Source organism: Anas platyrhynchos, chromosome 4 (assembly GCF_047663525.1).
Source record: "Anas platyrhynchos isolate ZD024472 breed Pekin duck chromosome 4, IASCAAS_PekinDuck_T2T, whole genome shotgun sequence".
Classification (NCBI taxonomy): Eukaryota; Metazoa; Chordata; class Aves; order Anseriformes; family Anatidae; genus Anas; species Anas platyrhynchos.
The window spans coordinates 45,961,862-45,988,189 of record NC_092590.1 but is presented as its reverse complement, the minus strand read 5'-3'; positions in this window follow the sequence as shown (position 1 = coordinate 45,988,189).

The following is a 26,328-nucleotide window of genomic DNA, read 5'->3' as shown; positions in this document are numbered from 1 at the left end:
ATAAATAAAAGAGATGTCTGCAAGAATCTCTTTGTACTTCTGTAGTCAAAAGCTGGGTTGCCAGCTATTTCTGAAGGGGTTTTCCATGTCTTCAACTTCTTCCTTCTTCTCCACTTCATTTTGAATTCATAAAACAGATGCAGTAATTCTTTGTCATAGTATGACTAGCTTATATTAATATATTATATATAATATATATAAATTTCACCTCGGAAAAGACATCTAGAGAGAAAGGTATCTTGTTTGGTTGTTATTTGCAGGACTGAAGATGGCCCACTGAGCCGATGCAGTGCTGAGTCATTCCCATGTTGAGCACAGATGGTAGAATTCCCTCCTGCACAAGGGGTCTGCACGGTTGCTTTGCATCACTTCCATCCCACTTAAGGGCTATTTATGATGCTCAAGTAGGACTTAAGTGCCGCAGTTCTGGCTGGCACAACAGGGAGGAGGAATGTGGGTGAATCTTTCAGAAGTGCCAGGAGGCAGTAACTTCTGCTTTGATGCTTCTTGTGGATTTATTCCTGGTTTTATGAGATCTTTCTGTAATGAGAATCAGTGGAGTTTTGGCTTCAAAATCATGGTGGTGTGTCTGGAGTGTTTCTATGCCATCTCATTTCTTTGTCTTCATTTATTGTGTCATCACAACCAAGTTTCTAATGGAGGACTAATTAAAGTCAATGGTTTTGGTGACTGGTTTCTCCTTCTTGGATTTAGACCTAGGAAAGGAGTTCCTCTCTGTGTTGTCCTCCCATAAATCTTGCCATTGTGACCTTGATAGCACTTTAAATAGAGATACACCTGCAAACTTCGGCTTCCATTAAGATATTTTGGAAGCTCAGCTCAGCTATCGCATTATAAAACTTGAATCCCAAGTTGTTTTCAGGCTCCCAGCTGCTGTGTCCCTATGTACCTGCAGCATTTAGATGTGCATATTTCGCCTGTCTTATCAAGCTCTCTTGTTACCTGTTGATTCCATCACGTAGCCTGCATGGCGGGGGGTGGTGGTGGTGAAATCATGAGCTGCTAAGCATGCAGTCTTGCAAAAGCTCCTGATTTGCAGCTTCCTCCCTTCAGTAGCAGTAAAATGCTGCTGACTCGCATACCGTGGATACCTGTCTATCTACTTAAAGCAACCAGATAGCGTGCTTTATGGGTACAAGGGTCAACTGGACAGGTTCATGAAAGAGAAATTAATTGAGGGTGACTAAACAGATAAAAAGAATTCTGGCACAGGAAGTCTCTGATCCTCAAATGGCTGGCTGCTGGGAGACTGCCAGGGAGGTATCTGTGTGCTCACCCAGTTCTGCTTTTTTATCCATCTGCTCTCAGCTGCTATTAGGGGACAGGGTGTTGGCATAGATACCTTGTTCTGAGACAGCGTGGTAGCTCTTATGGTCTTGTGCATAACCTCTTGCTCCAAATTAGAAAATGTTACTGTATGAGCACCTGCTTTAATCAGGTGAGACCTTTTGACTGCAGAAGGATCAAGAAGCAAATCTGAAGAGTCTCATATTGACACATACTTTGTTTTAAAGCTTGCTTCCTCTTAAAAATATCAAAGAAATCCGGTTCCCATGGAGCTACTTTCTTTCACTGTGAATTTGTCCTTATTGTGTTTAAAATCTTTTAAAACAGATATATTGTTTGTTTTTGCCTTTATAATTCAAATAGAATTGGACTCTGAACTTACACCTAATGAACAGTCTGCCTTATGTGAGTGAGGATTACGTTGTTTTTTTTTTGAGGTATTTATAGCTGGTTCAATTCTTCCTGTGCTGTTTGCTGTGACTCGGAAGTGGAAATGTCCAGTGAACTCATATTGCCTTTTGAAATCCTAATGTGTTAAGGTACTTAGGTGCTTAATTAACATAGTAACTAAGTAACTAGGCTGTAAGCAAGTTCAGTCTGAGTGGCGCCCTATCAGGAGCATGAGTGGGCACTGTTAGTAGCATGGAAAATGAGAGGTGCTGCTTGATTAGCAATGAGTGAAGCATTTCTGATAGATAGAGGGCTTTCTCTCTGAGTTAATGAAGCCTGCAGCAAAGTCAGCAAATCTGGCTGCTTAGCTGGCACCTCCCAAATAGTGAGTGCAGGTAGAACAGGAGCTGATGAGCAGGTAAGCGATCACCCGGTCTGCCTCCACACCTGCTACCTTTGCAGCTGGACAAGCCTGGGATGAATGTGTGCACTGTGCTGCCATCTCATCCGTACTAGTGCTCTGCTTTCCAGTTCTTGGGACTCCAGGCCAGATTCCCTTGCTGACACTGCTCTGCAGTTTGGTGGCTCTGTCCTACGTTATCCTGTTGACTTTGGCAGCTGGAGTTAATGGGGTTGAACTTTTCTGCAATGGCTGTCCTTGTGGTCTGCTGCTACCTTACTATGGCAAGTTGTTAGAGCTAGCCGCAGGACTGGGAGTCACAGCGCATCGCACCACTGCCCTGGTGACCCATTCCCGTACCACATTGGGTAGAATTTATGCACAGGGGTTTGTGTGGGTGTAACTTCCTTGAAGGTGGTGGAAACATTTGTTTCTCACCAGTTCCTAACTAAGCTGGACACTGGGGAAAGGCCTCATGTATGTATTTCAAAGGGTCAGTGTGTCAGAATTAAATCATCTTGAAGGAAATTTATCCAGCTGCAGTGCCTACACACCCCTCAAATCTTGTTTAATCCCTTAAATGCTTATGCAATGCCTTGGCTGTGTGCTGGCCTTCAGCATAGGGGAGCATTTCACCCAGTGTGAACAGGTCTAGAGGAATGTGAATGATCCCGTGAAGTAGGTAACACGTAAGGGTGACTTAATCCCTTGCTGAAATACAGCCACAGCAAACACCTTTTCACTTCTAAAAGGAAATGAAGAGGAATATCCAAATATCCACTTGAAAACTGAAGACATGCTTTAAACAAGTGAACTATAATGACCAGAAATGGAATTTCAGCCAGGATACCTGGGCTTAACAACCTAATTCTACTTTTAAAAATGTCCTAGGATTTTTGCAATCGCAAGTTGCTATGAACTTGTTTTCAAATGTTGTCTGGAAGTCTGTGCCCTAAATCTTGCTGTTATCCTGATATTAAGCAACATAATTAGAGGGAAGTTTTCTTCTGTCTTTATGCTGCTGTAGCTAAAAAATTTGGCACGGTGTCAGCACATGTTAAAAGCAGACTTCTAGAGTCTGTGGTACCATAAAGAAAGATCATTTACTGTGTTTGTTTCTGTAATGGGGACGGCTCCCGTCTGAAACATCACCTCTCTCTGTAGCCTTGTGAAACCAGAGGAAAGAAACACAGTAACATTATTTTTCAGGAGTTTAAAATATAGCCTAATATAAATATATATATAAATGCAAATATGGAAAGATTAAGGGTACCAGAGGGGATTTCACTGTTTTTAATAAAGCTAAAAATGAATTATTTTTTATTGATTTAGATATGGAGTTGTGTGTGTGTTATTTTTCTTTTTGTTTTAAAGAAACCTTTTGCAATCCTTAGTAAATACAGTGACCTTACAGTTTCTAACCAACAGAACTATCTCCACAGGACTTTGATTTTTTTTTACTTTGCATCTGTTAGTAATATGACTTACCAATTCATTACATATTAAGGTGTGAGTGTCTATGGGTAAGGTGGACTGGTGATGGAAGTCTGTGCCCTTTTAAAACAAACAAACAAACAAACAAAACAACACCCAAACAGTAAAAGCACTCCCTCCTCCAAACCCCCAAACAACAAAAAATTCCCAATCCAAATCTAAATCAAAACCAAACTATGCTCTTGCACATGTTGCATGCTCTATCACATTGCTTGTCTGGAACAAATCCCTTCATAGGCAAACTACCGATATGAAAATTTCTTAGAGCAAAGCCTCTCAGGGCAGTGAAGTTCTTGTTACTTGCAATGTGTTGTTGCCTTTGAGGTGTTATGTCAGATGAGAGCTCTTGTGAAGAGACTGCGTTTGTTGTTGTAATGCACCTTTTCATTCTTAGGTGCAGTAGTTATTTTGTGTAAGCAGTGATGCCAAATGTCATACAGTGGTTTGCACCTGTGAATTCCTGTGCAAAGAAGAGTTGCAATGTTTAACGTGTTCATGTTAGGATGCAAAGATTTTCTTTGAAATCACAAGGGAGACTTTGTTACAGATGAAGGGGAAATGATGGACAGTTTGAGAGGCACTTTCATGGCTGTAACCTATGCTTTTATTTTTTTGCCTGTGAAGTATGTCTGTGCTAGAGATACTGCTGAGGGGTAGATGCTAGGCTTTGGATTCCTCTCCTTCCTGCTGCGCTGGAGTAATGAGGTATTGTGGATAAATCACCTCGTCTCCCCATTGCTTGTTTTCCCCTTCTGCAGAATGTGTGATATTTCTCTCTCTTGCGTGAGGAGCGCAGGATCACTTCAAGATGGTATGGTTGCTCAGCGGGAGAGTTATGTACCACTACATTTCCTGTTCAAATGCGTTTCCTCCCTTGTTATTGACTGACAAGAAGGAGGAAGGGAATTTTTCATAAAGGGTGAAAATGAGCCTTAGGAGACAGCTGCTTTCCAGATTTCGGAGAAAACAACCAATTTTTTTTCCCCCTCAGAAACATGCCTATTTGCTCACTACCACTGCTGCTTTGCAGTACGCAATACTCAAATGTGCCAGAAGTTTCAGAGAGGCAAGTGAAGAAAGCAACTTGGAGAACTGTGAGAACTGTCTCAGCTGGAGCTGCTGCAGCAAGCAAGGGTTAAAAATGGGCCAGGGAAAGCTGAAGGCGACAAGAATAAGCTCATGTGGTTGTGCCACAAGGAACCTTCCAGCCCTTATGGTCAGGCTGAAACAAAAAACATTTTGTCACTTTTCTCTGTGGCTCCCCGTGGGAGCGTGGGGGCTGTGGGAGGGCTGAGCGAGGCGAGGGAGACGGCCTTGTTGTTACGTGGTCTGGGCCACTGGGTTCTGCCTTCAGCTGTATCACCTTCCTGGGGAGGGAGCGTGTTTTTTGGGTGTATGCTAAGGCTGTGTCTTGAAAACAGCTGTCTGCTGTACAATGGGGTACTAAGTATGTCAAACTTGGGAACAGACTGGAGTCTTTTGAAACAAACATGAACATCCAGCCACCTACACAAAATGGAGGGAAGAAAGAGGATGGCTTCTGGAAATGCAAGCAGATGAACCTCTCACAGCCCTGCCTCAACTGTCTTCCTTAATTTTAAATTAAAAAAGACAAAGTGTATTACTTGCTGAGGTGCTTTTTGTGTGTGCATTTTTTTTGTTTGTTTGTTTTTAATAGGCAGAACAAAAAGGAGTGAAAAGTGTTAACAGCCTTGCAAGGTCACTGGGACCTGAGCAGAATTATTAACCGGTTCTCTCGCTGTCGGGCACTCGGCATTCACTGTATTGCAAGCTTGAAGCCAGACCTTATTTTACTAAGCAAAAAATGGTCCTTTTGTTGCTGCTTTTCCCCTAGTGTCATCTCTCATGGTTGCCAGGGAGACCAGTGTGTATCCTTTCAGCATAGGTTATTGGGCCTCAGGAAGGAAGTGCTCCAGCGCTGGCCTGCTATTTTTATAGAACCGTTACATAATACAATCTATTAAAGCTTCCTCTCGGTGTTTTATTGCACAAAGGGGAAATTAAGTTTGATGACTCTGAAATGTTTGATGGAGGATGTCAGGTGACTTCTGGATTGTTTTGTGCTCGCCGCATAGCAACAATATTTCTGTATGCAATTCAAGAAGAACAAATATACATTAGTGCCATTGGCAATATTTGCCTGCATGCAGATCGCCAGAGGAAATTGAATTCTAAGCAGAGCAAGTACAAACACTGTAAAAGTGCAGTGTGCTCTCAGCTGGGGAGGATAAGATGGCAGAGTAGTTGATGTTTTGACAGTATAGGGAAAAGAGGTTTGAAGGCGGATATTTTTTCTTCTCCTTATTCTATTTGAATGCACAGAAACTGGGAGGCACTACAATGCCCTTGTGATTGCCATGTACATCTATAAGATGTATATGATAATAGCTCTTTCTTTACTGATACTGTGATTTCTCTGAATTTGGTAGTATCAGAGAACTTGGATTACAGCTCTGGTGTCACAAGTCTTTACTACTTAAAGTAAGAGGAAACTAAATTTGACAGTGTTGCCTGTACAACACGCTTGAATGGCTCTATTCCCATTCCAGGTAGGCTGATGTTTCATATGTAGGCTGATTGTTTGAAGCTGTGCTTCAGAATGAGTAATTCTGATTGTAATACCAGGGCAAGAAGAAATCTGCTTGGAGACTGAGGGTTCACATTTCCTTTGGCTACTTCTTGTCAAAGTCAGATCAACTATACATCTTGACTGATCAAAAGCTATGAGTGTATGGGCTTAGCATGCAAATGTACTGCCATGGAATAACACATTACTACACTTCATTTGCTCCAGGGGAACTGTCCATGTACTTACACTTGGCCTACATCAAATATGAGATAATTCAAGACAGTTTATCCTTCAGTGTCTGTTCTTTGCCTGTTGCCACATAGGAAGTCATGAAGATCATTAATTTTTAGTGCCAATATGACAACTGTACCATCTTTCAGCCCAAATTTAGGATGGATTCAGCATTTTTGGTAAGAATGGCGCATAAGTGGAGCTAGCTTTGTGCTAAGTCCTTGCTGTTTTCCGTTAAAAGAAGGAAATAATGGGACTGTGAAGAGTAAGGTTGCAAGCTTTACAAAGAACAGGAAAAAATCCTCCTAAAATGTAAAAGTATGGGGGCCTAGACTGCCTTCTGATCTTTAGTGCTCATGAAAGAAAACCATCATTTTCACTTGATGTTGAAAGCTGCCAAGAGAAAATGACTTAATTTCTATGCAGGCAGAAATTCTATTAAAGCTGGGAATTGAGATTCAAATATTTGAATTTGCAGAATTAGTTTGGTCATATCGTGCACTAAACTGGATGGAGATTCATTGCTGTTTTCAACTGACTCTGCTTATTTAGAAGATGACACTACTCTTCTGAAACAGCACGGAGCAAGGGAAGAATTTGAGTTGCTTGTAACCCTTCTCAAGCAACAGAAAATCTCCCATGCTTATAAGGTCTTTGCCACACCATTCAGACAGGACAAATGAGATGGCCTTGCCTGGAGAACAGCTCAGTAGGACCAAGTGAATACAAAAGGGAAAGTTATGAAGAATTGGGTCTGGATGCTTTGCTGCCAATAAATAACATGAGTTTGTTACACACACACACACATGAAAAAGTACTGCATTTTTGACCAGGAGCTTCTATAGGACCCAGAGGATGCAAGATTTTACATGTCCCAAAGGAGGGGTGGAGGAGGAACCAGAGCTCGGTACAATTTTACTAGGCTCCAGTCAACATGTGTGGAGCAAAGTGCTGTAAATCTGAGGCCATGATTTAACATGACAATTAGAGCTGGCTAGGAATTTTCCAAGAGAACATTTTTTTCATCAGAATCTTTCATGGAAACTTGTCACTTTGGATGAAACTTTTGTGAGGAAAAATTTCTGGGATCTGGCACTGCGTTCCTGTGCAAAGCCAGACCAGAGAGCTCAGAATAGCCAATACCCTGGAGGGTAAAGCCTTTCCTGGGAATGCAGGAGATGTGAATGCCAAACATGAGGTCTTGATTCTCAGGTTCCTGCTCCTTAACTGTTACGAGCTATGACTACTGGGCTTGTGGCCGTTCTGTGTGGATGCCTCTTTTCCTAAATGGGGGTAAGGGGGAGATATCTCTCACCATGTCTCTTCATTTTGGTCCTCTTGTGGAAGAATTTGTCATTGTATTCCTAAAACCTTTAGCAGGGCAAGAAACAAATGTCCCACCCTGTCCTAATGACGTGTTCCCACTGCATGCAATTTCTCTCGTACTGCAGCATCTCTAGGCTTTGGGGCAGGTGGGATCTGATCTGCAGTGGTGACCTGGCTGGAGAAGTTGTGTCACTGCCTACGTTTCCTCTGCATTGGAGGCAGGCTGTGTGAGGAGGCTGGTGCAAAGAGCATGGAGAGTACCTAGGTATCTGACATGGGGCTGGGGCGTTCACTGCTGCACATCCTCAGTGGCTCAGAAAGGATCAACGCTGACCCCAAAAGGGCTAGCTACTGTGTTCCCTGAGGTAAATACTCATCAGAGGGTGTGTCTGTCTGTAGAAATGAAACATTTTTATGACTTGGGTTATTTGGGGATTAAGAATGAAGGAGGGTATAGCACCCATGTGAATAGCTGTAAGACTGACCCCGAACTGCAAGGAATGTTGGAAGGATGGTTGTCTCCCTCCCTTAGAGGCTGGGGATTTTTTTATTGGCAAGCAGTTTATTCATTAAAAAATTAAATGAGTGCAGTTTTGATTAACCTGGAAATATCTACGGACTTGGATTAAGTTCCGAAACTAAGTTTACTTGGATGAAGAATTAAGGAGAAAACAACTTGGCAAGTTCAAAAGTACACATTATGACATTTCCCCTCACCTCAAAATTGCCTCCAAAAGTCTTGAATTTTATTGTAATTTCTGATATAGATTGTGAATGGCAAGTCCTCAATGGAGTAGGCTTTGGAAACCCTAGATTATTAGTTTAGATTGACCGGGTCTGTCTTGGTCCTCAGAAATATATAATTTAAGTGGAACAACTTAAGACAGACATGCTGAGGCATGTGGACAGAAAGCCTTTCTAGCTTAGCAGATGTGACCTACTTTGGGCAGATAGGAGACTTGTTTGAATCATCACTGAAGTGGACAAAGAGGAGAGAGCAAATTTCTTCAGAAATGCCTTTTTTCCCCACTCTTTCCTCTTCCTTTCCCCCAGCCACATTTCTGATTCGAGACAATTAAAATTGTATCTGACTTGAAAAGCATTTGGTATTGATAAAACAGTAATGTCTGAAGGAAACTGATTTCATGGGTGTACATACAGTAACTGCCCTGGTTTTGTGCTGTCCAGAACAAGAGTGCCTAGTGAAGACAGAGAAGCAGCAGGCGAAGTAGAGAAAAGACCGTGTAGGAGACTGAAGAAGATACTTCCTGTGTTTGCTTTGAAAGCCTTGATGTATAAAAATCCTTGTTTGTTTTTACAAGAAGTCTCTGGAGGAAAACAACTGTGGGCAAGAACGTGCAAAATGTAGAGCTAGAATTATCTGACTTTGTCCTGTCAAATGTTAAGCCAAACAGGAAGGTTTATTTTTCTCCCGTCTTTTTTCTTTTGGCAACTACTTCCCCAAGCTTCCTATGGGGTGGAAATGGGCAATAAATAGCAGGGTATCTAATGGCATCATTCCAGGCCTCCCAGCTACTGGTGTTGGCAAGGAAATGGTTCTCCTTTTGCTTCCTTCTTATTTTTAGTGCTGAGTTTTCAGGGGGCGGAGGGAGGGTCGGCTATTATCAGTGAGAGAGAGTCAAACCACAGTGGCTGCCTTCCGCAGAGCTCTTACCACCCTGCCAAGCTGGAGGAAGTTGGAGCCGTATAATTCATACCACTAGCGGTTTTGCCTTGTAAGTGAGACTTCCTTTAAATTTTAAAATACATGCACACAAAACTGAACTGTCCCACTGCTATAGAATCACTGTTTTAAATATGTTCACATTTTTGTCTTCTGACCTCTCCTTTTTTCCCCCCTGCCACTTCTTCAAGTTTAAAAATGTTCACTGGAGAGACGAATTGCAAACAGAACCAATGTTGCTCTTGGAAAACATGCTCAAAGTACAAGCCCTGGAGGACAACAGGGTGAAAAAAATCTTCTCTGATTTGATGATTTCCATATAAAAATGATCTTCTCCAAAATTCTATTTTGAGTTTGCTGTATTTGAAGATTTCTTTTAGATTTGTCAGTCATGCAAGCTGTAGAAAATACAACCGTGTCTAGGCAAAATTGAGGAGGGTTTGCTTGTCATGAGGTAGTAAAAAGAACCAACAAAACAAAAACCCCAAATCTCTCCCCCCCCCCTTTTTTTTTTCTTTTAAGTTTCAGAAGTAAAGCTTTTTTATTTTTTTTTTTTCCTGTGAAACTTTAAACTCTTAGTTTTTGCACAGGGGTGCTTGATTTTCACTGTAAACCTGTAAGCCAGCTCAAATCATTCAGAATTCATTCATGCACGATAGGCTTGTATTTCTATTTGGCTGTGGAGCAGAGCTTTAAACTGGAGAAGTTCAGCTTGGTTTTGATTTTGACATGAACATTTCAGGCAGCCCTATTTCAATAAACTTAATGCAAGAACATTTTTCTCTGCTCTTTGTTGCGTATCCTGGACCTAGAGCAATCATTGCTGGAAGCTTTGATCTGCAGCAAGTTCCCTGGGTTGCTCCTTCCCCAAAGCTATACCAAATCCTTTGACTGATGTTTGTCTGACCTGTTCTGAAGAGGCTACATTGATGGAGATTCCACATCCTCCTTGGGTAATGTCTTCCAGTTGTTAAGCAGCACTTGCATTCCTCTGACGAGAAAAATTCAAGCCAATATTCAGTGGTTTGAAAAGGGGGGGTGGGTGGGTGGGTGGGTGTGGGTGGGGGAGAAAGCTGTTCTGAGGCTGTCTCCCAGCTGTAGGTCCCAGCTATGGCTTTAGCATACATCTTTTGGTATGGGACATCATGGAGAATAGAGTGTGCTGGCAGCCTTATGGGTCACAAATATTGGATGCAGTCACAGTACCTCCGCAAGAGAAGGTGGGAAATCTCCCAGCTACCAGCATGAGAGGATTAAGTTCATTTAAAGTCACTTTCCACAGTAGGTGTTATAGGTGAGGCTGGTGACCCCTTAGATTTTCTCTTGTAATATTGTGCACAGCTTTTTATAATTTTGCCAGACGTCTCACACTTTGGGATGAAATGTTCAACTGTTGGATGCCTGTCTCAGACATGACATTTTTTTGGGAAGACTCAAGCCAAAACACTTTGGCCTGCTGCCTTAAAAAGCCAAGGGGGGTGGGATTTATTTTTAAGGAAGCTTGGTGGTAATATATGAATGCCTGAACTGTGATTTGGAGTGGGATTTTGCAACTCCATCGCAGGTGGTAGTGTCAGTGTCAGATTTTTAGACATCTCTCTGTTCTGGTCTGTATTCTGCCAGGTTGTATGCAAATAAACGGTCTGAAATTTCTTCTAGTGAAGGAAAAACTGGCTCCTAGGCTAGATTGTTACTTTACTTGGAGTTCTGAAGTAGAAGGCAAGGTATGACACTTAATGTCACAGGAACAGTGAAGGAAAGAAGCAGAGCAGAAATATCTGCTTATACAAGTCTGAATTATGTTGGTCCAGGTTGCACTGTGGAGTTTAATCACAGTAGACATGCTCAGTTGTGTATCTATCACTGGTCATTTAAATGTGGCTTCAGTGCTTTCAGAAGAATAATTTTATATACATTTAAATGTCTCCAGGTGTCTTGCTAGGTCTGTGCTTAGTTGATCTATCCCTTTGGGTACATTTCAGTGTGGGACTTCACAAGACCTATGCTGCAGCACAGATTTTCCAGCCACCCTGTTCTGGCAGAATGGTTCTGTAATTGGTAGTGGCTCACCATTTCATGTAGTTTCTGACGCAAAGGCTGAGAAGGACCCTGGGATCAATTCTTGTATGGTCATGATGCTGAATAAGAAGTGCATGTTTTGTTTCACTCGTACTTTTTGTAGAAATGTGGGAGTGTAGATGTTAGGCTATGAGGCTTACATCATCTGTACTTGGTCTCCCACAGATGTTCATTTTGAACTTGACTTTAGATAGATTTCTGCTTTTGTGTGATGACACTTTTGTACAAGCTTGTACTCAATGTAAGACTTATTTCACCAAAAAAAAAATGCAATCCTCAGCTGTGAATGAGTAGGAACATTGCTAGAAATTATTATTATTATTATTAGCTTGATGACAAAATGGAAGATTCTCCAAACATAGGCTCAGAAATGTGGTTAGTGTATTTATCCTGGGGCCACTGAATATAAGCTCCCCAAGATCTCTGTTGTCTAAGTATTGACCTGAATTCTGGGAGCACACAATATAATTACTCTATTACATTAAGATACTCCTGGGTGATCCCCCTGTTGGGTTCCAGATGCACTTTTTTTTCCAAGCAGAATTTGATACTGTGAAGAGGTAAACACAATAAATTGATTATAAACTTGCTTTACATTTATCTTTGAATGTTGTGCTCTTTAGACTGTGTTAAGGACAGGATTTAATGATCTTCTATGCTTAATCATCATTCCTATTTGCTCTGTAGTAGGCTTTTGGAGTATGTAAATGTATTGTTAGTACAGAGTTTGCTGAATCCATAGTGAAATATTACTTCTATCAAAGGCTTATTTATGATTGCAGTTGTTTGTTATAGCAAGTATTGTCTTACATTATCTTTACAGATTTAAGAGTTCTCCCTGCTTCCTTTTTGTTTCAAGGTTTTGAGCCCAAGTTTACTGGGATAAGACATGTTGTTTCCTGAGTGGTAACTTTAAAAGTATTATCCTCTTGGTATGCTTGAATAAGACTTATAGAGGAACAGCTTTTGAAATAAGTTTATTGTTTTGAGCATGAGTCCAGAGAAAAGGAAACTTGGACTGAACCACATCTTGGTATAAAGTATATCTTCAGCTTCCAAGGATACAGTGATATAGGGCCCTTCTGAAAAATGGTGCAATTTAAATGGCTTATTTTACCTTTTTATCACCTTACCTTATTTTGGCTTATTTTACACAAACAAGATATGCACCTTCTTCAACATGGATTAATAAGATCTGATCTCATAGAGGGACATGTGGCTTTCTGTTGAATACCGTAAATACAAGGGTAAAGTACAGCACACATAGCATAACCATGGCATAAAGAGTACTTTGATGATCTTCAGGGTGAAAATATTTACTCTTTAGGGAGAAAAAAAAAAAAAAGAAAAACAATTGTTCCAACCACCCTCCTTCAACAACTCCCCCCTTCCCTCCCATTTAGATGACCTGAGTGTATTTAATTAAACAATGTTTTATATAACACGTAACTTGGCAAGCATTAAATCTCTTTTAAATATATCTTTGGTGCCCTCTATAAAAACTGAATAAACTGTTTTATGTGTATCTATCACAGCTAATAGTTAAGGTCAGTTATTTTCCACTCATATTATTTGGTCTTCTAACAGGCATGGTGAGACTTTATGGGAAACACTGTGGAAGATGATTTATTTTCCTGTCACTTAACATCGTAGTCCTTCTTATCTTTCCATAGAAATGGGGTCTGGATTTTCCATGAGGGAAAATTTTCTTCTGAGGTGACTCTTATGGTTAAGTATGGTTAAGGAAACAGTACAGGAAAGAACGCAAAAGTATTTCCTCCATAGGTTTTGTTGAATTCAGGAAGAAAAGTAATTCTGCTGGGACAAAGTACTACAAAGTGAAGTATTATGTTTCATGCTAGGGTCTCCAAGGTGACTTATAAAACATTGACAGAAAAAAAACCTCTGTGAGGAGCTACTGGGTGGGCTTGTGAGGAGGTGGCTGATGTTCACGTAGCCACTGGGGTGTGGTGTGTAGGTTATGTAGCGGGGGAGCACATGCTCTTGCCATCTTTGGTAAAAGTGGCGAAAAGCTGCTTAGACTGCAACCCTTCAAGCTGCCATCTCGGTCCTCCAGCATGTGGACTTGAGTAGAGCACATCTGGAGGTACTGCCTTGGATTGCTGTTCTCCCAGTTCCTAGGCAGGTTGCTTTTTAATTTGTACATTGGAGCTGTTGTTTTCAGCATAGTCATTTTTTTGGCCTTGTTCATTAGTTTTAAGTCACCCTATTCTAAAGTGGCAGAGAGAACTTAAAAAGCTGCCTTAGGGAGGAAGAAATGGAAACCTGTTGTGCTAGGCCAAATAATCAGTGGTGTAACTCTATTAAATTCAGTGGAATTTGACCATTGACCACTGAGAATTTCACCCACTAACAGTGTACGTCCCTGCCCAACAAGTGTATGGTCTGAAGATCCCATCCTGTTACGAAGTTGCTGGGCCAAAACATTTGGCTCCCTCTAATGGTCTTGACTGCAGCTCGGGGTAGCTTAGATGTTAGTTTATGAAAAGGGTGGGGATCCATGAGCATGGGCTGCAAAAGGAGGGAGAAGAGACAGCATCTATCTACCATTTGCTTGCTCTGATTTTTATTTCCTTCTCTTGCTCCCTTTTTGAGTTTGGTAATTTTGAGGGAGGTTTGTAGATCAGGGGTTGCTACCAAAATGGAGATAAAAATTAAACGGCTGAGATCAGATGGCTTACATCTAAAAATATTAAAACTTGTAGATTTCAAATAAGTGTAATCTTTAGCAGTTACTTGTGGATACTAATGGACATTTCTCTCCCCCAAAGGAACACAGATATTATATCTTCTGGTAGACAGAAAGCCTGACTGGCATTTGCCATGTTTGTATGCTATACCTGTATTTGTAGTACAGGGTGAATACACATTGAGCCAAAAAGTAGTTAACGTGGTAAACTCTTCTGAGATCTGATAAATTTATTTAAATTTGGGAAAAATTTAGGTTAGTTCACCTCTTATGTACCATGACTACCTTTTTTATTTCCAATTGCCTTTCCTCTTCCTGTTCAGAATTTAACTCAATGCACCTTCAATAAAGGTGGTACTATCCAAAGATTTGGAAACTCTTGCATGCAGCACCTTATGGAGTTTCTCTTCTCTATCCTCATAGCGAAAAGAAAAAAGACAGCTCTGAGGCGTGTCCAGAGATCTCAGTGACCTGAAAACAGTACAAGTTTATGCTGCTGTAATTTATCTGAAGGCTTGTCATCTGCCTATAACTTTGCAGTGAGATGCTAATCTTCTCAGATTTTGTGCACTGTTAGTACTTGTAAAAAGCTGTCCAAAATGTTGATATCAGCATTGTTTGATGACATTTACAATGAATGTTTCAAAACATATTTGCACTGGTTTAGAGTAAGTTTTACAAATTGATTTCAACCTTTGTAAATAATACTAGGAAAAAAGCCCAGGGTAAACACTCAGATTTCTGATTTTGGTTGAGGGCAGTACAGTGTGAGCTGAATGTGCAATAATTAAGTAAGAAGGTAGAAGTCCTGTATGTTGAAAGGGATTTTTTTTTTTTTTTTTTTTTTTTTTTTTTTTTTTTGCAAGGCTGCTTAGTTAATTTGGTCAAAAGTATGTGGGATTAGAGAAATAAACTTTTTGATAAAATGAGAAACTTAAATGAAAACTTTTCCACTAGGGTTAAATTTCTAGGCTGTCTTCAAAAATGCTGAAACTTACTGAAGTGAGGAAAGGCTTTAGTTGCCAAAACCAAACAAAATTTAACTTTGTATGCAAAATGGAAATTCCAATTAAATTGAAAATTGTTCGTTTTCCTAAAATGCTTTTGTGTGGGTTGGGAAATGGTGGTATAATTTCCTGACTAGCTCTTATACAGCACTGCTTCTATTTATACTTGTATGCAACTGGAACTGGTGACTAAGGTTTCGCTAATATTGCAGATTGTATGAGCTGGTTGTTTGTGAGCGTGTAGCTGACCTTTGCTGGCAAGCGATGTGAAGATAAGGAAAGGAAAAGGATACGTTTCCATTCACTTATTTTCTCCATCCTGGAGGAGTAAACACCAATGCTGCCTCTTGTTTTAGAAGTCCTCTAAGTGCAGTTTTGGTTATTGTTTAATTAGCACGTAAGGCAATTGTGTGTCTAACAGTGACTGGGTAACTGCACACGTAGGAACCTGAAGTTATTCAGTGAACATCTTCAGCACCAGGAAGACTACTGATATGTGGTGATCTGGTAGTAAATAATTTGGTCTCCTATAGATAAGCAGTGTCCCTAATCCCTTACTATTCATGGATTCCATAGGATGCTTTTCCTGCGAGGTCTCTGGAAAATGAAAGGGAGAATTCTCACTCCTCACCTCATTCTTTTGCACTTTGTCAAGAAGCTAGATTTCTTCATAAGCAGAAAGCATAATTTATCAATGGAAAAAAAATGGGGGAAAATGACAATTTATTCAATCAAATCAGGGATATATGTGCATGAAACTTTTTTTTGAACCTAAACTCTGACCACCTGAAATTTGGTGATGTCAAATGAAATATACTATTGGGGAAGAGGGGAGGGAACTTATTTGTATATTGGCACAAACTGGCAATTTCCAAATAACTCTTGATTTTGTCCAGTGATTTGATGTAGCTGAATGACACCAGACTTCAGCGTAAAGCTGCCAAACACAGCAGTTGCAACAGGGCTTTGAACAGTACTGACTTCCAGCCAGGTGGATGTCACTGGGGCTGTGAGAAAAGCTGATATTTACAAAGGGGAGGAGAGATAAAATTCATCAGAGGAGGGGAATAAAACTTCATCTGCAGCCATATATCATCTTAAATGCTCTAAATATTTCTCAGTTTTGCAGTAGCAAAAGTTCCAATCCTGCCTTCCTGTAGACTTCTTTTTAAATGCTGCATCCACAAGGTGTTGTGTTTAAAGACTCTAGTGGCTCCAGTGACTGAAGTGCATACATTGTTTTATATCCCTCACTGATATGGCTATTTTCTACTTGTTTTTGCTGGTCTGGATTTTGTTGGCAAATAAGTTCTGAAGACAGTGTGTGTTGTACAACAGCGGGGTTATTTTTCCTTCCATAGTAAAAAAAAAAACCAAAAACAAAACAACAACAAAAAACAAAACAAACAAACAAACAAAAACAAACATTGAAATATCCTAGTTTCTGTATCTTTTCCCTGGGGTAAGAAGGAAGGACAATTGTGAGGTGCTGGATGTCCTTTGCCCGTGGTGATGTCAGTGGTGGCGATGTCTTCCTTGTGCTTGTAGTACTGTGCCCAAAATGCATTTTAACTTCAATACTGCCAAGGTAGGAGCTCAGAACAGGCTGTTTTTTCTCATTGTGTTTATTCAGCCGTCTCTTGTTTCTGAAGACTGGGTTCAGGAGCAAGGTACCGCGCAGTCAGCTTCTTGACTTGCTGATGTTTGCACTCGCCTTCCCCTGTGACTCATTCCAAACACATCTCGTTCATTCAGGAGGGTAATTTTCTATTTCCACTTTGGTGCACTTCTCCTCCTTCTCTGCCCCCCTCCTTCCAGATCTAAAATGTCTTGTCAGCTGCTGTTTATCTGATGGTTCAAATGTCCATGCTTGGTTTCTTTTTCCCCATTGCTATGTTTCCTCCTTCCGCTCCAACGACAGTTTTACTTGCCATTTCTATTCCCGTCAGCAGCATTCGTCGTCGTCTCTGGCTCGGGCGGTCTGTCTATGTGGTTTTTCTTTAGAGGTGTTTTTGTGCTAAATGAGTGCCTCCTAGGAAGCCCAATGTAGCATAACATAATTAAGTGACAATATATGAGGTGCCAGCCCTTTACCAGGCAGTTAATGACTGGCTGGAAGATTTACAGGCATGAGGTAGAGTCAGAGGAAGTTTAGCACACCAGCTTGCGATTAAGTGATAGGTAGAGGACATTTGAGCACTCCTGTATACCAAATGGGTACTATTTTAGACTTTGTCAGTGGTGAACTTGCTTATTTCCTATATTAAATTGAATGAATGTTAAGCTTATCAAGGTTGTATGATGTTACATGATACCATTCCTCTTCTCTAGGCTCTCTTGGTAAGGTGAAGTGGTGGCTACAGGCTTTGTTTTCATTCTGTATTTTCCAGCACTTGCACGATTATGTCCGTGAAGATTTTGCTTGGGTTCTCATTGTTTCCCTTTTTCATTCCTTTAATTGTAATGTAGTGTATGCTCAGGATCTCCCCAGAATAGCATGTGTATTCTTTATCCTTTAAAAAATAAAATATAACTTTATGCTTTGTTATTTTTAAATATCTAGATAGACTGTAAATGTATATATGTCCCATTCCCCACGTGCCCCTTCCGCAGCCCAGGTGGAAAGGAATATGAAGATTGTTTACCTTGGTTTGGAAATTTCTTTGCATATTTGAAATGTTTCCAATGGCTTCTTTTCTTATTAAACACATTAAACATGAATTTTCAAGACCTGGGGGAATGATGGTAGCAGGACTTGTGGAAAGTGTGTGCATGTGGCATACAGACCATAGGTTGAGCTGTATTTGTTCACATTCATCTTGTCAAAAGATGACAGGGGAAAAACAATCTGTTAGAAACACTGCCTCCAAGGTTATTCCGGGTAGGGTACCAGATCCTTCTACTTTGCCTTATTTCTATTTTTTTTTTCTTATTCTGAACTCACTAATGTTTCCACTCATGAGTTGTTTTTCCTTCTTGTTCCCTTTTTTGGTAGCAGATTACTATGGCCACTAAGAGGTACTGTTGATACAGCTCTAGTTACCGCAGTTTAGTTACTGAAACGAAGAGATCTTTTAATGTCCTCTTTGTATATTTGAGCTGCTCTTTCATTGTATCTTTTTTTTTTTTTTTTTCCTCTTTAAACAAGTAGGCTGCTTACATTAGCTGAATATTCAAATATTCAGTTATTTTTATGGTATTCTGCTCTGTGTGCATGTACTGTCCATGCATATGGGTTGCACACAAGTCTTATGGGCCAGAGTTAGCAGCATGGGGTGAGTACCTGGCATTCTGCCCCCGGTTGCCTCTCCCAGATGCTGCAGCTGGATGTGCCAGATGCTTTGCCTGTTTGTCAGCCCATGCTGATAACATGTCCTTTGGGGTGGTTTTTATTATGCCCAAGGGTGATGTGCAGGCACTTTGCACCTGTTTGCAAACATATGTACTATCCACAGATGACCCTCTGCTCCCAAAAACTGCTTGAGAAGTTCCTTCCCCTTAGGCCTTTAACAAAGGGATGCTTTGCCTGGAAATTGCAATGGGATCTTTCTTGGTACATTGTGTGATGTTTCTGTGGGGTGGTTTGTTGAGCAATGTGAGACTGAGTCGGATTGTGGAAGGAATACTGAGCATACCCAAAGGAAGAGTACAGGCTCAACTGGGGCTGCTCATTTCAGGATTGGGTGCTTTTGGTGGTGGGGGTTGATATACCCAGATGGTACCCAATCTCCTAGGCTTGCTTCAGAACAACTTCAACCACTTCTTTTAGCTGGTTACAACCTTATGTCTCTGAGGGCTTGCTGACCTGGTCAGTAGGTTATTTTCTTATTCCTAGACAGGAAGGCATTGGGCAAGGTTACTCCGTTCCTATTTTTTGCCTGATGTAGGTGGTCCTATCCTCTGCTGTGACTCTTTTCAGACAGAAGAATATAGATTTGTATTTTGTTGGTAAGACTGTATACTAATTTCTGACTCCTGAGCTGAACTCAACTGGATCACTCTCTTTGAATATGTAACCTTCAAGCGACTTGTGCTGTATGAACGCTGCCCTGCTTTGGCAGTGCCCTGCAGGGCACTCACCCCTGTTCTGTCCACGTCCATGCCCTGCTCCTCCCAGGAAGCCAGGGTGCTGCTCCTGTTTCTCTTCTTGATTGCTTCTGTTTTGAGTAATGCTGTTTCTGGAGCTCTTTGCAGTTGTAGGGGGCAGTTTTGTCTAGAGGCCTGCATTTGCTGTAGCAGTGGGTGAGCACTCCCACGTGGCAGGTTTTCCTGCCTCCCCCAGTCATGAAGCTTCACCCTTTAGACGTTTTGTGGGATGTACTGGACTTCTCAGTGCGCTTGTGAGGCTTCCCCTGTAGGCTGGCTGAATACAAAATTTGTTACTAAATGAATATTTCTGCAGATTGCTATTAGTTACCCTAAGATATGTGTTTAATGTATCTTGGTGGTGCTGGTACTGGACACATGAGGGATGTGCAAATACCATTTGCTTGGTTTTAACTTATCTCTACTCTTGTCTGTGTGTACATTAGTCCACTTTAAATCATGCTTTTTAGTTTCTGATCTTTATATTAAGGAGTATTATTTTTGTCTTAAGGTTTTCTTTATGAGCTCTGTATTAAAAAGGAGGGGAAAAAAAGAATCAACCAAATTATAATCCAGACAAACATATTTGGGAACTACTTCAGCCATGAGAAGAAATTTGATTATTTTCCAAAACTATAAGTAGAGATATTCTTGAAATTTTAATAAACAGTGTTTTGGGAACAAGTCTTTATAGGTTTTCCAAGTCTCACTAGCTTGCTATTGAAACATGTTCAAGATTCAGATCCATGCTGGTGTTTAGATGACTAGGTTTTACTGAGTCCAATGACAAAATATCTTGCAGATTTCAGCTTTGGATACTTTGCAAAGCTCCTTCCCTTTTGCTGTTCTGATCATCTTTGTGGGTGCCTATATGAAATCAAAATTTGAATTGTCCACTCTTAAAGAAATGACTGATTGATGTGGATCTCTGCTTGCTCTCAAGCAGACTGTTTTTCCCACCTGAGTATCCTGTACCTTTTACAATTGCTTTTCAACCCCAGGCATTTATTACTCTCATTTAGCACTGAAGTACTTGCATTCATTTTGAGTCTGTGTCATGAGGTGGTTGTATACCATAGTGACATCTCCCTTGATTTAATTAAATGATGATGAATAGCTTCTGAGTCTTCAGGAGAGTCATGCACTTTAAAGAAGCGTGACCAAACGCACATGTATTTAATTGCTGTGTGCATGTGTATATCACTGCCCTCTCCTGCATGAAATAGGTACTGCTCCAAGACATGCCTCAGGCCATTTTATTGAGAGCCCTAGAGGTGTGTTGTCTTCATGCTGAAGGAAAAGGGTCTTGTGGTTTTGGCTTTGGAGAAGTTCTGACTGTTGGTTCTGTGAAGCTCACGGTGCCTGTGGTGAGTGGCAATAGGATAATCCTCCATGCCCTCAAAATGAAAGGGGGAAAAGAGGAGGAAGACTTAACCTGGTCTTGTCTCAAAGCAGGTTGGGTTGTAACTATTGAGTTGATATGGTTGTATTTTTAAAAGTACTAGAAAATAAATGATGTTTCTTTAGAGTTTTTCTTAATGATTGTTGGATAGTATTCTCCCCTGGGAAACACTAATGGGCATTTGTGTAAAATTTTCATGACATGGAAAGGTCTAGTTAGATGTTGAATGTAAAATGGGCCCAGCTGGCTCAAATGAAATAATTTAAGTTAGAATTGGGATACGAATCCAAAGCTGCTCACAATTGCAGGTACTTGGCTCTAAGATTTTGCAGTGGAACTTAAGAAGTAGCATGGCCAGATCTGAAATCCAGAGAAGTTCAATGCACATTTCCATAAAATGAAGTGTTTCCTGAAAGAAGCTAATTTCTTATTGCAACTGACGACAACACTCATAAATTTAATTTTCTTTGTTACTTTCTAAAAGAATTCCTATCCACTACCATACCTCTGCCAGACACTTGAAACTGAGTCATGGTGTCTGTCTGTAAATATTAGAAGGCATATCAACTAGCAACAGAAAGTAATCATTGAAGTAGTAGAAATTCATCTTAGTTCTAAGACTGTGAGTAAAAAAGCTGTGCAAGAGCCACAGGGCAGGGAGCTCCAACAAGAGAGTGCCAAGTGGGGGACCACATGCCTCCGGTGGTTGGAAATGTAGTATGAAGTCATTTGTGTGTAGGTTATGAATTCATGGCTTTCATCCTGGCTAAAGGTCATGGCTATCTGCAGTGGTACTAAACTAAACTTTAAGGTTCTGCAATATAAAATAAATGAAGAAAAAAAAAAGGAGGCACCTAATGAATGAAGAAGCAAATAAGTGTGACAACTGATGTGATGGGCTAGATTTCTGAGAAGTGCTCAGCCCATTTGGTATGGAGTGGTTTGCAAATTGGTTTACTTGTTTAGGGATTAAAGCTAGGCTATTTTTCAATAATAGAAATACATTTTCGAATTTACTAGCACTAACTGGTATCTAGCATTCTCTGATTCCTTTGTCAAAAGCTGTATTCAGGACTGAAATGTATGAGCCAAGTCATTCTTAGCATGGACTGTACTTTCCCCCCATCTTTCAGGTTAGAGCTGGATGTGCGAAGTGGGTATAATCAGGCACCTAAAGTGCAGACAAGTACTTGGTCTATGTATTTTGTGGAAAACTAACCTTTTTCTTATCTGGAGTCATGAGAATTTTAGATATTCTTTCTCTCTCATTTGGGATAGATTGAAGTTCCTAAATGAAAGGAGGCTTGAAAAAGGTTGTATATTCATGTTTGAATTTGGATTGTAGGGGTTGTTTTCCCAAAGGTTGTATTCATAGAGCAAGGAAGGAGGTAGTAGCAACACAGGCAAATTGAGATGCGAAATGTATCTTTGAATGGTTTACATGTCAGGTGTGGATTTACTGGGATGGGTAAAGAGAAGGGGTTGTTGACACCATTCTGTTGCATCTCAACTGGGCTGTTAGCAAATTCCCACTTCATGAATGCTGAACAGTGCTAAGGCATGTAAGAGGTGTGCAATCCTCTCAGGGACACTATGCAAGGCTAGAGGCGGACTGTAGGGCAAAACGTCACTTGTGGCCCGTGGATGTGGAGGTTTGAAACACAAGTTTGCATCTGGGCTGTGCCTGAATGTGCAGTATTTGAGGAGGCCTTGGCTATTGCCAGTGGTCTCTGGATGAAACTGGAGAAAGTATGGAAAGATTAGGAACTTGGGACAGTGAGGACATTTTTGGAGAAGATTCAGTTCAGTGAGCCATTGCCAAGAGGCTTGTCCTGTCCAAGACAGACAGACAAGGGGGAGAAGAATGATGATTCAAAATGGAAGGGTGACAAAAACGTGGCAAAATGAACAAGCTTCCCTGGACGCTTCTAACTACAGAAACAGCCTTTCCTCAGGGATTCTTGCAAACATCTGCCACCAAGTTTATATCTGCTATGACAGCCAGATGCTGAGGTGCGCTAGCACAAACAGATAAAGCTGCACATCCTGTATCCTATGTGCTTTGCTAGCCAAGTATGAATTGAAGGTTCATCAATTATTCCTTTTTTTTTTTTTTTTTTTAAATAATTATTCTTTATTTTATGCTTTGGGCTCATTTTCCACATTCCTGAGCTCAGTCTGGCTAACAGAAATCTCTTATCCACCTGCTGCTGCTGTGCAGCCAGAATTTTGGGGCAGTGAACGGAATACAATTTTAAGGGAAAAAATAATAATCAGTGATTCTTTTGCCCCAGTAAGTTCCAGGCATTTTTCAGCTCAGACTTTTCAGTTTACCTAGAAAGATGACTTGGAATTTTATTAAATTTGCCTCACAGATTAATCCAGACATTGCAATGGTTCTTGAATATATTATTGTAAAAATGGTCAGCTAATGAGAGTAAAGCAACTTAGATGAGTAATTTATGATCTTCATAAAGGTAGGTCATAGTGATTAAGTACAGCCAAGTTGTAACTGAACAAGATGACTAGAAATCTGATAACCACTGTATCTGATGTCGTAATATTTTTTGAAATTTTGCTGTGGAAATAATATAAAGACACTGGTGTTGTCAGTTACATCTATCTGCTGTCTGATTTTAGTCCTTTGACATACTTATTCTACAAAAGGTGTAGAAAAAATAACCTGCTCTCTTGCTTTCCACTTGATCTTGCTGTTTTCATGGCTGCAGTGAAGGAAACCCTCTTGGGAAGGTGAAGGATTCTGTGTGAGGGTTGGATTCAGAGAAAGTAGGTATGAAGAGCAAATTATCGATATTTCCTTGATGTGATGTGAGGGAGAAGGGGAGAAGTGTTGAAGTGTTTTAGCGCTGGTTGACATGAGTCTTTGTGCTGATTAGAAACCATAAAACAGAAAAAGCAGGGTTATTTGGGAGTAAAAGACATATTTCTACATTTTGTTTTGCTGCCTATTTTTTGTGGTTTACATGGTCGGTGCATTGTATTGGTGAATATTTCCATGCATTCTGTGTGGTGTTTTTTTTTCATCTGATCAAATGTAATTGCATTTCTATTGATCTGAGGGAATAATAACAATTTCCTTTCAGCAGCGAGGTTTCAGTCTCTGACACATCACTGAGCCACATCAAAAATGGGACTTCAAATAAGAATAAGGGAACTGAACACAACATCTCAGGTTCTGAATGCAGAAATAGCAAACAGGCACAATCTCTCTCATTATGCTTGGATGTTTGGAAAAAGAACATGCCAGAAATATTCCTATTCTTTGTTTTTGGCATGACTACTAAATTGTACTAATCAACTGGATGTTCCTTTGGAAGGTTACAGTAAATCACAGAACTGGACAGAAGCCAGCATTTCCTTCCATGATGCAAATCTTAAGAGATACAAAAAGTCTGCGATGGGCTATTCTCAGATTCAGCTTCCTTGTGAAAAGAGTCTGCTCACGAGTAACAGAGCCACAAGAGGGCAATGGGTCTTTTATTCAAGCTGGATGATGCTGGAGGGAAAAAATAATGGGGAAAAAAAAAAAAAAGAACAAGGGTAATTCAAACAGTTAAGTCCTTCAGACAATGGTAAAAGGTAATTTAAGGCAAAACAGTTGGGCAAAAGCAGAGCTGTGTTCTGCTGTTTATTTTTTTGCTGAGGTGTGTGTTTATTATTTGCTTAGTGGTTTAAAAAAAGTTGTGTGCGCTTACAGTCCACTTCTTAATGGAAGAAGTCTCAGTTCCTGTATGTAGTTCTTACACTTGTGTGCTAGATTTATTATCGAGCTTACTAAGGAGTTGGCACTTAATGTGTATCTGGATATACTTAGATACAGATGAGACCTACTTGTGCAGTCTCAGTTCCACTGGTTTATCCACCTCCTCCTTTTCTTTTTTTTTTTTTTCTTTTTTTTTTTTTATCTTTACAGCATAAACAAGGTGCTTTGAAAAGGTTTGTAAAATAGATTTTTAATGTACCAAAGGAAAAATTCTTAATGTACTAAAGAAGTATACAGACATGTTTCAAAACTCCCTATGTCCCTATGTAGAAGATCCCCTATCAATCTATTAGAAACCGTTTCTTTTTAATGGGAGCTCATACGTTTCTCTTCTGAAGACAGTGGTCCCTTTTGAAGGAAGACCAGAATGTTTGTCATGTTATACTGGAATAAAGTTGATCCACTAGGGTGTCTTGTGTTCATTCTTACTGCTTTCACTCATCCATCAGTTTTAACTCTTTACAGTAGGTAGATGAAGGGAAACAAATCTGTGATAATAGTCCTTGGAGACGAACAGTTTAGTTCTCCCCATTTCATCTGGGTGACTTCCGTTGTCAGAGAAGTGGTACAAGCCTGTCCTTCCCCATGAGGAAAGGACAATGTGCCAAGCCCAGAGCCCTTAGTACAGCTTTCCCTCGCCAAGGAGAAAGGAGTGGGCACCAGAGCCTCTTCTGGTATCCAGGAGGGAGCTGTCTGGCTACAAATGTGCTGTGTAAATATTGCGGTGTGTACATACTTCACGGACTGCTGATGGAGTCATGACATGAACAGTGTTTTTTATTTATTGCGAGGTCATTTTGCATAAGTCTACATACTTCTCTATGTTTTCAGATTACACTATGTATTAAATATAAAATATCTAATTTGTTTCTCAAGTGTAGGATGTTGTTTTGAAGATCTTTATCAACTGAACTGGAAACCCAGGTTTTCCTACTTGGTCTTCTGGTTTTAATTCTGCTTTTTTTTTTTTTTTTTTTTTTTTAAAGAACAGACAAGCAAAAGAAAGGTGTCTTGAAAAGGAAAAAGTGGCTTCAGAGCCCCTTATTTGTTAGTATTTGTAGTTGGACTAAAAACAGAAGTTAACTAAGGACCTTTGCGGTTTTTTTTTTTTTTTTTTTTTTTTTGGGGGGGGTGGGAAGGGGAGTCTTACACCTTTGTGATTCACATTCCATGACTGGTCAAATAAGTAACTATACTTTTAAGTAATAAGACAGTTATAACAAGAATTCAGGGAGTGAGACGTATTACATTTATATTTTTGAATAAGAACAATTAAGTGTTTTTTGTTTGTTTGTTTTTTCTTTTTATTACAAAAGCTACTAGCAGCTTACATAATATTTTCACAATTGGAAGTTCAGTAGACAGTAAACTGAGATGCATTATGAGGCAATTGTAAATTTCCGTTGCATGCAAAGGTTGAAAAGCTTTGGCTGGAGAATGGAGGCAGTGTGAACATTTGAAACTGGAATGGGATCTGGGCAGTGGATAGTCCTGATGACGTTGCTCTGTCCTGTTGCCCCTCTATAGTAAGTGTTGGAACGGCACAATGACTTGTTTTGACATTTTACACATGTGTAACATACAAAAAGAAGACCATTCCTCTTCCCCTCACAACATCCCATCCTTCTAGCAGGTTTTAGAAATGGCAGATGGCAGTGGATTTGTGGTATTGCTGACATGGCTGTAACTGAGCAACACTGTTGTCGAAGCCCAGCCTTCAGAGAATCTCTATCATGTGTCAAAACTCATGACAGTTGCTAATTTTAGAAAACTTGAAGTACTTAAACAGCTCAGCTGAATTTTGGTTCATCTATTAGTAATTACTTCCAGAAGTTAG